This window comes from Oryctolagus cuniculus, chromosome 8, assembly GCF_964237555.1.
Source record: "Oryctolagus cuniculus chromosome 8, mOryCun1.1, whole genome shotgun sequence".
NCBI lineage: Eukaryota > Metazoa > Chordata > Mammalia > Lagomorpha > Leporidae > Oryctolagus > Oryctolagus cuniculus.
Window position 1 is genome coordinate 66010632 of NC_091439.1, and position 14029 is coordinate 66024660.

Below are 14029 nucleotides of genomic sequence, written 5' to 3' on the forward strand. Positions count from 1 at the left end.
GGTGGCAGAGGTCATTGCCAAACCATACTCATGCAGTACCAACTGATCTCATCGTCCACTCTAGAGTGATGGGATGATTCCCCTTACACAAATTGGTTGAAATTGGGATGGATGATGGTACACACATACCAGGAGGGTAGGAAGAGATGTCTTACTGACATAATGAGGCTTCTGAAGAGAAATCAGCATGCTCTCAAGCTGGTCCAAAAGTGGCTTGAAAGAGCAAGGTGAAGCTGTGGCTTTATTGCAGCATAGGGCTGGGTCAGGGCCAGGGCAGGCCAGTGTGTGTAATTAGTACTGTTCACCAGTACTAAAGGACAGAGTGTGCAAAATTTATTATAAGCTTCATCACATGTGGCGTATATAGCAAGTAGGGATGGGTAAACTTGAAAGTGGTTAGCAAACATCAAAAAAGAAATCAGCCTCTATCATGAGGATTAAAGTAGACTGTTCCTCTCATCTCTCATGAATGACTGCCAATTTAATATATAATATAGTACTTTTGATTTGTTGTATGTCTCTTATTTTCCACCTGTGTTAATGTGTGCTTTTTTCTTTCAAAAGTGTTAAAATCATTGACTATGTTACCAAGCTGACTAGCTGTCCCCCCCTGAAAATCAGCATAAATCCACTTATAATCCGTAATTTGTCATTAGACAAAACCAATTTTGTCAACATACAAAAGTACATTGAGCCAGAAAATATTACGAATATTGTTCATCAATATCATAAATACCTCAAATTTAATTTGAAAATTGTAGTGTGTATGTCATTTGGGGTCCTCAAACAAAATAGTTAGCAACACAGGATGAGAAGTATTAGCTATTTATTGGGGAAATACCTATGAAAGATAAAGTGGAAAGGAGCAGCAGGCCTTCAGAATGCAATGCTGATCTATTAGAGGAGAGAGGGTAGGAAGGATTGACTGGGAGTAGCATCCTATCACAGGAGAGCTTTAAGAAAACCACAGGCATGTCAATGGGCAGTTCCCAGTGAAAAGTTGCCCATTTTAGCAACGGCTGGGAAAACTTTCTCTGAAGGGACCAGTGTTATGAGTTGACTTGGGGCCTTCTAGAAAAAAAAGATATGCTAAGTTCCTAATTGTTGATGTCTCAGAATGTGAACTCATTTGCAAGGACAGTTGCAGATGTGATTGGCTAGGTTGAGATTAGGTCATACTGGAGTAGGGTAAGCCCCTTACCTAAAGTGACTTTCTTGCTTATCGTGGACAGCCGCATGGAAGTTAAGACAAACAGGAAGAACATCACGTGACGAAGAGGGCAGAGACTATAATTTTTGGCAGCAATTCAAGGAACCATGGCCAAAGCTTGCTAACAAACCACAAGAAGATAGGAAGATGCCAGAACAAACTTCTCTGCAGTTTTCAGAGGGCGAATGGCCCTCCTGACAGCCTGATTTTGTACTTAACAACATCTAGAACTGTAAGACAATAAGTTTCTGTTGTTTTAAGCCACCTGGTTTATAGTACTTCATTATAGGAAAGAAATATAGCCTGGGAGTAATCATTATAGGCTTTGCAGGTCATATTGTTCCTGTCTGCTCTGGGCTAATGTTTGTGTCCCCTCAAAATTCATATGCTGTCATTCCAAACTCCAAGATGGTGGTAGGAACAACCATCAAGATTCGGATTAGTGCCACTAGCCTGGAAACTCACCGTCTATGAATCAAAAAGCAGGCCTTCATCAGACTCCAAACCAAAGCACCTTGATTTCCTTTTTTTTTTTTTTTACTATTTAACTGACCAAAAAGTATATATTTATTGTGTAGAGCATGTTGTTTTGAAACATGTATATGTTGTAGAAAGTCCACAGAAGCTGGCCTGATAGCCAGCGCCTTGATGTTGATCAGCAGTTTCTACTGGGAAGATCTGAGAACTTGCTTCCCTCCCACCATAGTCTGCCCCTTGCATCTCACAGATCCATTTGGACATGTGTGATCAGGAAAAGCTCCTCCACAGTTTCCCTACCTTTCTTACCACAGAGAAACTAAGAAAATAAAACCTATCTGGATGGCTGCCATATTGCAGTTCATGTCAGGACTACAACCCCTACCTATGGTCTCTCAGTTTCCTAACCATTCTAACCCATTCTACATTTTCCCCACAGTTCTCGCCCCAGCAAGTCTTAGTGGGTTACCTGGGAACAGGACCCATTTCACTATTTCTGAAAGATTTGGACATTTGAAAAGTATATTATTCTTGGGCCCCGTTTGACACAGTGCCTTCATTGTGGCAACTGAAATAATCAGTCTGCTTGGACAATCAATCTGATCAAACTGAGGATTTGAAACCAAAACACCAAGTCAGTTGTCTGAGTTGGCTGTTCACAAGCCTGAGTCTGGGTATAGGTTTTATGATTCTCTTACAGGGAGAGTACATGTGTTGAGTTTGGTTTAAACAGAAAGATTTGTACGTGGCTATCAATCACATTGTAAACTGAATAACAATGTTCATATTTGATTATGAATTAAGGCTATACATTATATTCCTATACTCCACATGATCCATATGCAGGGAGAAACAAACAATGGGATCATTAATCACTCTTCCTACTACAACCCTGAGATGTAAAGCTCACTCCTTGTGAAGGTATAGTAAATATTTACTTGGTCACAGGGTTTGTTGAAAGGTTCTGATACCTGGGAACCAGCTGAGGGCATCTTCACAACATGGACAGTATCCCCTCTAACATAGGCCCTGCAATTACCATTCCACTCCTTGAAAAAATGTTCATTTACTCATTTTTATTTTCTTGAAAGGCAGGAAGAGAGGGAGGTAGGGAGAGAGAAAAGGAGAGAGCTGCAGCCTTCATCCACCAGCTGACTCCTCAAATGCCCACAATAGCCTGGGCTGGCCAAAACAAAGCCACAAGCCAGGAACTCATTCATTTCTCCCACGCAGGTTGAGGGGCCCAAGGGCTTGGTCCATCATCTGCTGCCTCTCAGGTGCATCAGCAAGTTAGAATGGAAGCAGAGGTGGGATTGATCTGAGGCATTCCAACATGGGATGCAGGCATCACAATCAGTGGCTTAATCCACTGAACCACAAGGTCTGCTCCACCAATCCACTCTTAGGACCACAAGTTTACCTTTGTGCTCATATGGCAGCTTAGAGTTGTATACCATGACCACATGTCATTGCACTCTCATCATCATGTTGATCTTGGGTATGACTGTAACATTAAGAGATTCAAGCTTTATGTTTCCCTACCGAATATTACAAGATGCATTATGTGTTATCTCTAATTTTTTAGCTAACATGACCTGGATTTCCCATTTTTATTGCCTTTTCCTAAGAACCATAAAATGATAGCATGATTGCAATGGTGACAGTAAGCAACATGATCTTAGTTGGGGTCTGTTTTAAATATTTAGGAATACAAAACATGATTGCTTTGAAACAATGAGAGTAGTCAGAATTCCCATGAGGATCATGACAACCATTTGTAATCCTGAGTAAAAAAAGCTTGTTTAGACCTGAGAGTAGGCAGCTAAAAAGGTCATAGAGAGGTTTTCCTTGTATATTCTTATCGGTTAGTTTTGGGGTGACTGTCTAATCTAATTTCCATTTAGACATAGTTATGTAAATGTAACAGATGGTATGAATAATTGCATAAATTTTCCCTTGATTTTCTATTTAACGGAGTCATTAAATTTTTGTGCAAAAAGAAATAATAATAAAATACCTTAAGAGGCATTGTACTGGGGCTGGTGCCGTGGCTCACTAGGTTAATCCTCCACCTGTGGTGTCGGCATCCCATATGGGCACTGGGTTCTAGTCCCAGTTGCTCCTCTTCCAGTCCAGCTCTCAACTGTGGCCCGGGAGGGCAGGGGAGGATGGCCCAAGTGCTTGGGCCCCTGCACCCACATGGGAGACCAGGAAGAAGCATCTGGTTCCTGGCTTCGGATTGGCACATCGCTGGCCATAGCGGCCATTTTGGGGGTGAACCAACAGAAGGAAGACCTTTCTCTCTGTCTCTCTCTCTTACTGTCTATAACTCTACCTGTCAAATAAATAAATAGAAAAGAAAAAAAGAGGCATTGTACTTCCATTCACCAGCTACTTCCTCAACAGTGAGCCCAACCTTGCTGAAGTAAGTCACTGCCTATATCATACATAAATAAATAATTTTAAATTGTTGATATATTGTTGACCAGAGGGTTCCAAGATAGCAGAATAGCAATAGAATGGTCTGACTTATGGGGCAAAATTAATGTTTAAAAAGGGCAGTAAATACACTGGTAGATAGAGCTCAAGGGGAACCCCAGCAGGAGACCCAGTGCGAGCAATAGAAACACTCCAGATCTGCACCAAGACAGCAAATAAACATCAGAAAACAATGGAAGCTTGGATACTGGGAGGAAGACACCCACCCCAGCAAACCAGGTAAGAGGGGATTCCATGGGCCCACGTGCTGCCGATACAGCTTGAGAGAAAGCTTGGTAAACTGCTTTTATTTTATTTTTTTTAAACTTTTATTTAATGAATATAAACTTCCAAAGTACAGCTTATGGATTCCAATGGCTTCCCCACCATAATGTCCCTCCCACCCGCAACCCTCCCCTTTCCCACTCCCTCTCCCCTTCCATTCACATCAAGCTTCATTTTTGATTCTCTTTATATACAGAAGATCAGTTTAGCATACATTAAGTAAAGATTTCAACAGTTTGCTCCCACACAGAAACATAAAGTGAAAAATACTGTTTGAATACTAGTTATAGCATTAAGTCTCATTGTACAGCACACTAAGGACAAAGATCCTACATGAGGAGTAAGTGCACAGTGACTCCTGTTGTTGACTTAACAAATTGACACTCTTGTTTATGGCATCAGTAATCACCCTAGGCTCTTGTCAAGAGCTGCCAAGGCTATGGAAGCCCCCTGAGTTCACTGACTCTGATCATTTTTAGACAAGGCCATGTCAAAGTGGAAGTTCTCTCCTCCCTTCAGAGAAAGGTACCTCCTTCTTTGATGACCCATTCTTTTCACTGGGATCTCACTCACAGAGATCTTTCATTTAGTTTTTTTTTTTCCCCAGAGTGTCTTGGCTTTCCATGCCTGAAATACTCTCATGGGCTTTTCAGCTGGATCTGCATGCCTTTAGGGCTGATTCTGAGGCCAGAGTGCTGTTTAGGACATCTGCCATTCTATGGGTCTGCTGTGTATCTCACTTCCCATGTTGGATCGTTCTCTCCCTTTTTGATTCTATCAGCTAGTATTTGCAGACACTATTCTTGTTTATGTGATCCCTTTGGCTCTTAGTCCTATCATTATGATCAATTATGAACAGAAATTGATCACTGGGACTAGTGAGATGGCATTGGTACATGCCACCTTGATGGGATTGAATTGGAATCCCCTGGTATGTTTCTAACTCTACCGTTTGAGGTAAGTCAGCTTGAGCATGTCCCGAATTGCACATCTCTTCCCTCTCTTATTCCCACTCTTATATTTAACAGTGATCACTTTTCAGTTAAGTTTCAGCACTTAAGAAGAATTGTGTATTGATTACAGTATTCAACCAAAAGTATTAAGTAGAACAAACAAAAAAAATACTAAGAGGGATAACATATTAAGCTGCTCATCAGCAGTCAGGGTGAGGGCTAATCAAGTCACCATTTCTCCTAGTGTTCATTTCACTTTAACAGGTTTCCTTTTTGGTGCTCACTTAGTTGTCACCTATCAAGGAGAACAAGTGGTATTTGTCCCTTTGGGATTGGCTTATTTCACTCAGCATATGTTTTCCAAATTCCTAACAGGGATCACTTTTCAGTTAAAATTTAAACACCTAAGAATAATTGTTTGTTAATTACAGAGTTCAACCAATGGTACTAGAACAAAAAAAAATACTAAAATGGATAAAGTATTACATTGTACATCAACCGTCAGGACAAGAGCTGATCAAGTCACTGTTTCTCATAGTGTCCATTTCATTTCAACAAGTTTCCCCTTTGGTGCTCAGTTAGTTTTCGCCAATCAGGGAGAACATATGATATTTGTCCCTTTGGGACTGGCTTAATTCACTCAGCATGATGTGTTCCAGATTCCTCCATTTTGTTGCAAATGACAGGATTTCATTTTTTTTGACTGCTGTATAGTATTCTATAGAGTACATGTCCCATAATTTCTTTATCCAGTCTACTGTTGATGGGCATTTGGGTTGGTTCCAGGTCTTAGCTATTGTGAATTGAGCTGCAATAAACATTAATGTGCAGACAGCTTGTTTGTTTGCCAATTTAATTTCCTTTGTGTAAATTCCAAGGAGTGGGATGGCTGGGTTGAATGGTAGGGTTATCTTCAGGTTTCTGAGGAATCTCCAGACTGACTTCCATAGTGGCTTAACCAGTTTGCATTCCCACCAACAGTGGGTTAGTGTCCCCTTTTCCCCACATCCTCTCCAGCATCTATTGTTGGTAGATTTCTGAATGTGAGCCATTCTAACTGGGGTGATGTGGAACCTCATTGTGGTTTTGATTTGCATTTCCCTGATTGCTAGTGATCTTGAACATTTTTTCATGTGTCTGTTGGCCATTTGGAATTCCTCTTTTGAAAAATGTCTATTGAGGTCCTTGGCCCATCTCTTAAGTGGGCTGTTTGTTTTGATGTTGTGGAGTTTCTTGATTTCTTTGTAGATTCTGGTGATCAACCCTTTATCAGTTGCATAGTTTTCAAATATATTTTCCCATTCTGTCGGTTGTCTCTTCGCTTTCCTGACTGTTTCTTTTGCAGTACAGAAACTTCTCAATTTGATGCAATCACAAATGTTAATTTTGGCTTTGACTGCCTGTGCTTCTGGGGTGTTTTCCAAGAAGTCATTGCCGGTACCTATATCTTGCAGGGTTTTTCCAATGCTCTCTAATAATTTGATGGTGTCAGGTCGTAGATTTAGGTCTTTAATCCACGTTGAGTGGATTTTTGTGTAAGGTGAAAGGTAGGGGTCTTGCTTCATGATTCTGCATGTGGAAATCCAATTTTCCCAGCACCATTTATTGAATAGACTGTCCTTACTCCAGGGATTGGTTTTGGATCCTTGATCAAATATGAGTTGGCTGTAGATGTTTGGATTGATTTCTGGTGTTTCAGTTCTGTTCCATTGGTCTATCCATCTGGGTGAACTGCTTTTAAAGTTCCACATGAATCCCCAAAGAGAGCAGAAGCAGGAAGAAAGAGAGAGAGAGAGAGGAGAAGGAGAGAGAGAGAGGAGAAGGAGAGAGAAAGGAGAAGGAGAGAGAGAGGGAGAGAGAGAGAGAGGCTGTGTATCTCTCCTTCTCCCCACTCCCTGCTATAGCAGAGACCTGCAACCAGCAAGGGAAGAGCTCACACGCTCATGCCATTTTTTGTTTGTTTTTTGGACACAGGCAGGTAGCTGCCACCCCACTACCTGTGCACACCCAACAATAAATAACAGAGGTTGCATCCCACCCAATCAATAAGGGCCACAACAATTAAGAAGAATTCCTTCCCCTTCCATGCCAGTTGCACTACACCAGTTCTCTGGCAATGAGAGGAGAGGGGAAGTCCTAACTGGGATTCTTCTATCCCCACAGCTTCTGTACTGCAAAAAAACAAAAAACAAAACAAAAAAAAAAACACACTCAGGAAGAGGCAACCAACAGTATGGGAGACATTATTTGCAAGCAATGTAACTGATACAGGATTAATAACCAGAATATATAAAGAGATAATGAAACTCAACAACAAAACAAACAACCCACTTAAGAGATGGACCAAGGACTTAAACGGACATTTCTCCAACAGAGGAAATCCAAATGGCCAACAGACACATGAAAAAATGTTCAGGATCACTAGCCGTCAGGAAAATGCAACTCAAAACCACAATGAGGTTTCATCTCACCCCAGTTAGAATGGCTTTCATACAGAAATCAACAAAAAACAAATGCTGGAGAGGATGTGGGGAAAAAGGGACACTAACCCACTGTTGGTGGAATGCAAACTGGTAAAGCCACTAGGGAAGACAGTATGGAGATACTTCAGAAATCTGAATACAGACCCACATACGACCCAGTCATCCCACTCCTGGGAATTTACCCAAGAGAAATGAAATCAGCATATGAAAGAGTGATCTGCACCTCCATGTTTATTGCAGTTCAATTCACAACAGCTAAGACATGGAATCAACCCAAATGCCCATCAACTGAAGAGTGGATAAATAAATTATGGGATATGTACACTATGGAATACTACACAGCAGTAAAAAAAATGAAATCTGGTTATTTACAACACAATGGATGAATCTGGAAAACATAATACTTAGTGAAATAAGCCAGTCCCAAAGGGACAAGTACCATATGTTCTCCCTGACCTGTAATAACTAATAGAGCACCTAAAAATAATCTGTAGAGGTGAAATTGACACCTTGAGAAGCAATTATTTGAACAGCTCTTGTCTTTTTTTAGAAGTCTTTTACTTAATGGATACAAATTTTCATATATACAGCTTTTAGGGATATAGTGTTTCTTCCCCACATTCCGCCCTCCCATCTGAACTCCTACCCCCCTCCTACTCCCTCTCCTATTCCATTTTCCATTAAGATTCATTTTAATTGACTTTATATACAGAAGACAAACTCTTTACTAAGGAGAGATTTCAATTACTTGTACCCACACAGACACACAAAGTATAAAGTACAGTTTGAAGACAAGTTTTACCATTAATTCTCATAGTACAATTCATCAAGGACAGAGGTCCAGCAACAGTGATTCCTGTTGTTGATTTAACAACTGACACTCTTATTTATTTTTTTTCTTTTAACTTTTCTTTAATATATATAAATTTCCAAAGTACAACTTTTGGATTACAGCAGTTTTTCCCCCCATAACTTCCCTCCCACCTGCAACCATCCCATCTCCCGCTCCCTCTCCCATCCTATTCACATCAAAATTCATTTTCAATTATCTTTATATACAGAAAATCAACTTCGTATATACTAAGTAAAGGTTTCAACAGACTGCATACAAAGACACACAAAGTATAGAGTACTGTTTGAGTAGTAGTTTTACCATTAATTCGCATAGTACAACACATTAAGGGCAGAGATCCTACATGTGGAGCAGGTGCACAGTGACTCCCGTTGATGATTTAACAATTGACACTCTTATTTATGATGTCAGTAATCACCCGAAGCTCTTGTCAAGAGCTGCCAAGGCTATGGAAGCCTCTTGAGTTCGCTGACTTCGATCTTATCTAGACAAGGCCATAGTCAAAGTGGAAGTTCTCTCCTCCCTTCAGAGAAAGGTACCTGCTTCTTTGACGACCCGTTCTTTCCGCTGGGATCTCACTCACAGAGATCTTTCATTTAGGTTATTTTTTTTTTGCCACAATGTCTTGGCTTTCCATGCCTGCGAAACTCTCATGGGCCTTTTAGCCAGATCCAAATACCTTAAGGGCTGATCCTTAGTGCTCTTTAGGGCTTTTGCCATTCTATGAGTCTGCTGTTGACACTCTTATTTATGATGTCAGTGATTACCTGAGGCTTTTGACATGAGCTGCCAAAGCTATTGAAGCCTTTTGAGTTCACAAACTGTGTTGGTTTTTAGACAGGGCCATATGCAAAGTGGAAGTTCTCTCCTCCCTTCAGAGAAAAGTACATCCTTCATTGATGGCCCTTTCTTTCCACTGGGGTCTCACAGAGATACTTCATGCAGAACCATTTTTGACACTATGTCTTGGCTTTCCACGCCTGAAATACTCTCATGGTGTTTTTAGTCAGGCCTTAGAGGCAGATTCTGAGGTCAGAGTGCTGTTTAGGGTGTTTATCATTCTATGAGTCTGCTGTGTGGACTGCTTCCCATGTTAGAACTTTCTCTACTTTGTAATGCTATCTATTGTTAATACCAGGCACTTTGTCTTATTTATATGATCCCTTTTACCGATGGTCCTATGTATATCATCAATTCCATACTTATTATGATCACTTTATTTCATAAGATGTGATTAGTGCCACCCAGCTAAATGGGACTTGAAGTCTCATGGCAAGTTTTTAGCTTCACCTTTAGGGGTAGGTCTGTGGGAGTGTGTGGTGATCTGTACAGCTCCTCCTCTCTCACTCCCACTCTTATTTTTAACTGGGATCTATTTTCAATAGACTTAATACATCTATGATTAATTCTATGTTAAGTAAGAGTTCAGCCATTGGTATTAAGTAGAGAAGAAAAAAGAATAAATGAATAGATAAAGTGAAATAATAAAGTGTTTCTTGACAGTCAAGACCAACAGCCCTTGTCTTGACTCTTGAGGAAGTTTTTTTTAAATACTATTTATTGAACTTTTTACTTAACATAGAGTTCAACATATGTGTATAAAGTCAATTGAAAATAGATATCAGTAAAAAATAAGAGTGGGAATAAGAGAGGGAGGAGGAAGAGGGGTGGGGGTATGGGTGGGAGGGCAGGGACAGTGGATGAATCACCATGTTCCTAAAGTTGTAACTATGAAGTGTATGAAGTTTGTAACTGTAAAGCTGTATAGTTCTTCAGATATTACTACAGGCTTACTTCTAAGGGTACAGTTTAAAAAACTTGCCATGGGGCCCTAAATCCCCTTAAGCAGGGATTCCCCTTAAGATTGGAATCCCATCTTAAGTATTAAAGTGCTCATATGGATATGATTAAGGGTCTGGTAATAATAATAATAATATATAGAACTAAAAAGGAGTGAATGCTCCAACATGGGAAGCAGTCCACACTGCAGACTCACAGAATGACAATCATTTCAAATAGCACTCTGACCTCAGAATCAGCCCTTAAGGAATTCTGGTTTGGCTGAAAAGCCCAGGAGAGCATTTCAGGCATGGAAAGCCAAGACACTGTGGCAAAAAATGTCGGGGCTGGTGCTGTGGTGCAATGGGCTAATGCCCTTGGCCTGAAGCGCCAGCATCCCATATGGGCACCAGTTCAAGACCTGGCTGCTCCATTTTCAATCCAGCTCTTTGATATGGCCTGGGAAAGCAGTAGAAGATGGCTCAAGTACTTGGGCCCCTGCACTCAAGTGGGAGACCTGGAAGCAGCTCCTGGCTCCTGGCAACAGATCGGCACATCTCCGGCCGTTGCAGCCAATTGGGGAGTGAACCAACGGATGGAAGATTTCTCTCTCTCTCTTTCTCTCTGCTTCTCCTCTCTCTGTGTAACTCTTTCAAATAAATAAATAAATATTTTTTAAAAATGCGCTACATGAAAGACCTTCGTGGGTGAGATCCCAGTGGAAAGAAGTATACATCAAAGAAGGAGGTACTTTTCTCTGAAGGAAGGAGGGAACTTCCACTATGCTCATGGCTTTGTCTAAATATTGATGGAGTTTGTGGATTCAAAAGGCTTCCATAGCCTAAGCAGCTCATATTAAGAGCCTCAGGTGATCACTGACATCATACATAAGAGTGCTGGTTGTTAAATTAACAACAAGAATCCCTGTGCACTAACTTCCCATGGGGGACCTCTGTCTTCAAAGAGTTGTATAATTAGATGTAAGTGCTTGCAAAAGATGTATCATTATTGGGTGCTGCTTAAAGTTAATTAAGTGTCTAAAAAAGGGGGGGGGCTGAAATTGACTTTGAGATGCAAAGACTTTAAACAGCCCTTGTCTTGAGTGTTGAGGAACAGTTTTTGTTTGTTTGTTTGTTTGTTTTTCGTGCAAATTGTTGAACTCTTTAGTTAGTATAGAGCTGGTCTTCTGCGTATAAAGTTAATCTAAAATGGATCTCAGTGGAGAATGGGGAGGGGATGGGGGAGGGAGGATGAGAAGGGGTGGGAGGGCTGGTATGGTGGGAAGAATTAGTGTATTCCTAGTGTTGTATTTGTGAAATATATGAAGCTTGTGTTCCTTAAATAAAAGGTTTCTTTGTCAGGGGGAGACATATTTGATTTTAAGAATTCTTCATGGTTTTAGAACACATATTTGTAACAGTTATATAAATATAACTCAAAGAAAGTTATCTATCATGTCTTATTTGACATTGTTTCCTATCAAATGTAGCATCTCAAATGAGTCTAATTTTTAGTGTTTATTAATTTTCATCTACCTGAGAATGTTAGAGGGAGAGATTTTCCATATGTTAGTAGACTCGCCAAATGCCCACAACTGACAGGACTGGGCCAGGCCAAAAAAGTCAAGAGCCTAGAACTCCACCTAGGTCTACACACAGGTGTCAGGGGCCATCATCTTCTGCCTTCCAGGATGCATTAGCAGGAAACTTGTTGGGCAGCATAGTATCTGGGACTCAATCCAGCATTCCAATATGGGATGGCTGGTGTCCCAAGCAGTGGCTTAACCTGCTGAGCCACAACACTTGCCCTGAGCCTATTTTAAGATCATTATAAAATGAAATAAACAACCTTGCTTATTCTCCAGGAGCCCAACTGGAAAATCCCAAAGTCAACTTTTGGTCAGAAAAACCAATTTAGGATCTGACACACACAAATCTGTCAAAAATTCTTCAAAGGTTTAAAGCATTTAATTTATTTCTTTATTTTTTATTTTTATTTTTTGACAGGCAGAGTGGACAGTGAGAGAGAGAGACAGAGAGAAAGGTCTTCCTTTGCCATTGGTTCACCCTCCAATGGCTGCCACGGCCGGCGCGCTGTGGACGGTGCACCGCGCTGATCCAGTGGCAGGAGCCAGGTAATTATCCTGGTCTCCCATGGGGTGCAGGGCCCAAGGACTTGGGCCATCCTCCACTGCACTCCCTGGCCACAGCAGAGAGCTGGCCTGGAAGAGGGGCAACCGGGACAGAATCCGGTGCCCCGACCAGGACTAGAACCTGGTGTGCCGGCACCGCAAGGCGGAGGATTAGCCTAGTGAGCCGCGGCGCCGGCACTAAAGCATTTAATTTAAATTAGATCACAAGTCTTCTTTGCCACATTACTTAGTTAATCCTTTACCCAAAATAACATTTTTTAAAACACCTTTAAAGGCACATAAAGAAAGTTGCACAGTTGAAGAAAAAAGCATTGCACCTTTTAAACAGAGATGGCTCTATTTGTCTAATCAATCAAAAATCTACATGAAGCACAGAAAGTTATTTGGATGAAGTATAAGCTAAGTTAGTTACTGAAAGGCAAATGAAGACTTTTAATGTTTTATTAAGTTCGTAAAATAATATTTTAAGGAAACTTTATGTTTTTAACAAAAAGGACCATATTTTAATTTTGCAGCCACATGTGTTTAATATCAAAGCTTGATTTTTAAGAAAAAACTATAAACTGTTCCATTTAAATTTTAGTTGCTTTTTTTGGCCTGCACTGTGGTGTAGTGGGTAAAGTTACCTCCTGAAGTGCTGGCATCCCCTCTGGGTACCAGTTCAAGTCCTGGCTGTTCCAGTTCCAATCCAGCTCTCTGCTATGGCCTGGGAAAGCAGTGGAAGATGGCCTAAGTCCTTGGGCCCCTGTACTCACGTGGGAGACCTGGAAGAAGCTCCTGTCTCCTATCTTCAGATCAGCACAGCTCCAGCCATTGTGGCCTACTGGGGAGTGAACCAGTGGATGGAAGACCTCTCTCTCTGTTTCTCCGTATTTTTCTGTGTAACTCTGGCTTTCAAATAAATAAATAAATCTTTTTAAAAAATTTAGTTGCTTATAAACATTTTTATAACATGATCAGACATTGATTTTTGTCCTAAATATTTTTTTCTTAGAATAAATCATTTTGCCTTAGCATAAAACTTATTTTTCTTTTTCTTATCATTTTTATCATATGATACTATTTTACATACAAAAATTATTCTTTCATTTTAACTATTTTTATAATATAAATAAAATGTATCCTTATACTTTATACATTTTTTCTTATATATTGATTACTTTTTGCCTTTTTATTTCTTTTTAACTACATCTTGAAAAAATTTTAACTTCAGAATTAAAAAAATAACTCTTAGTAACGTTAACCTCTAGTGGAAACCTAATAAGGCATACTTGAATTGTGAATATTTTATAATTCTTAGAAACACATGTTTATACAACAGTTGTTAATGTGCTACAGGATATATTTATTAATAGATTC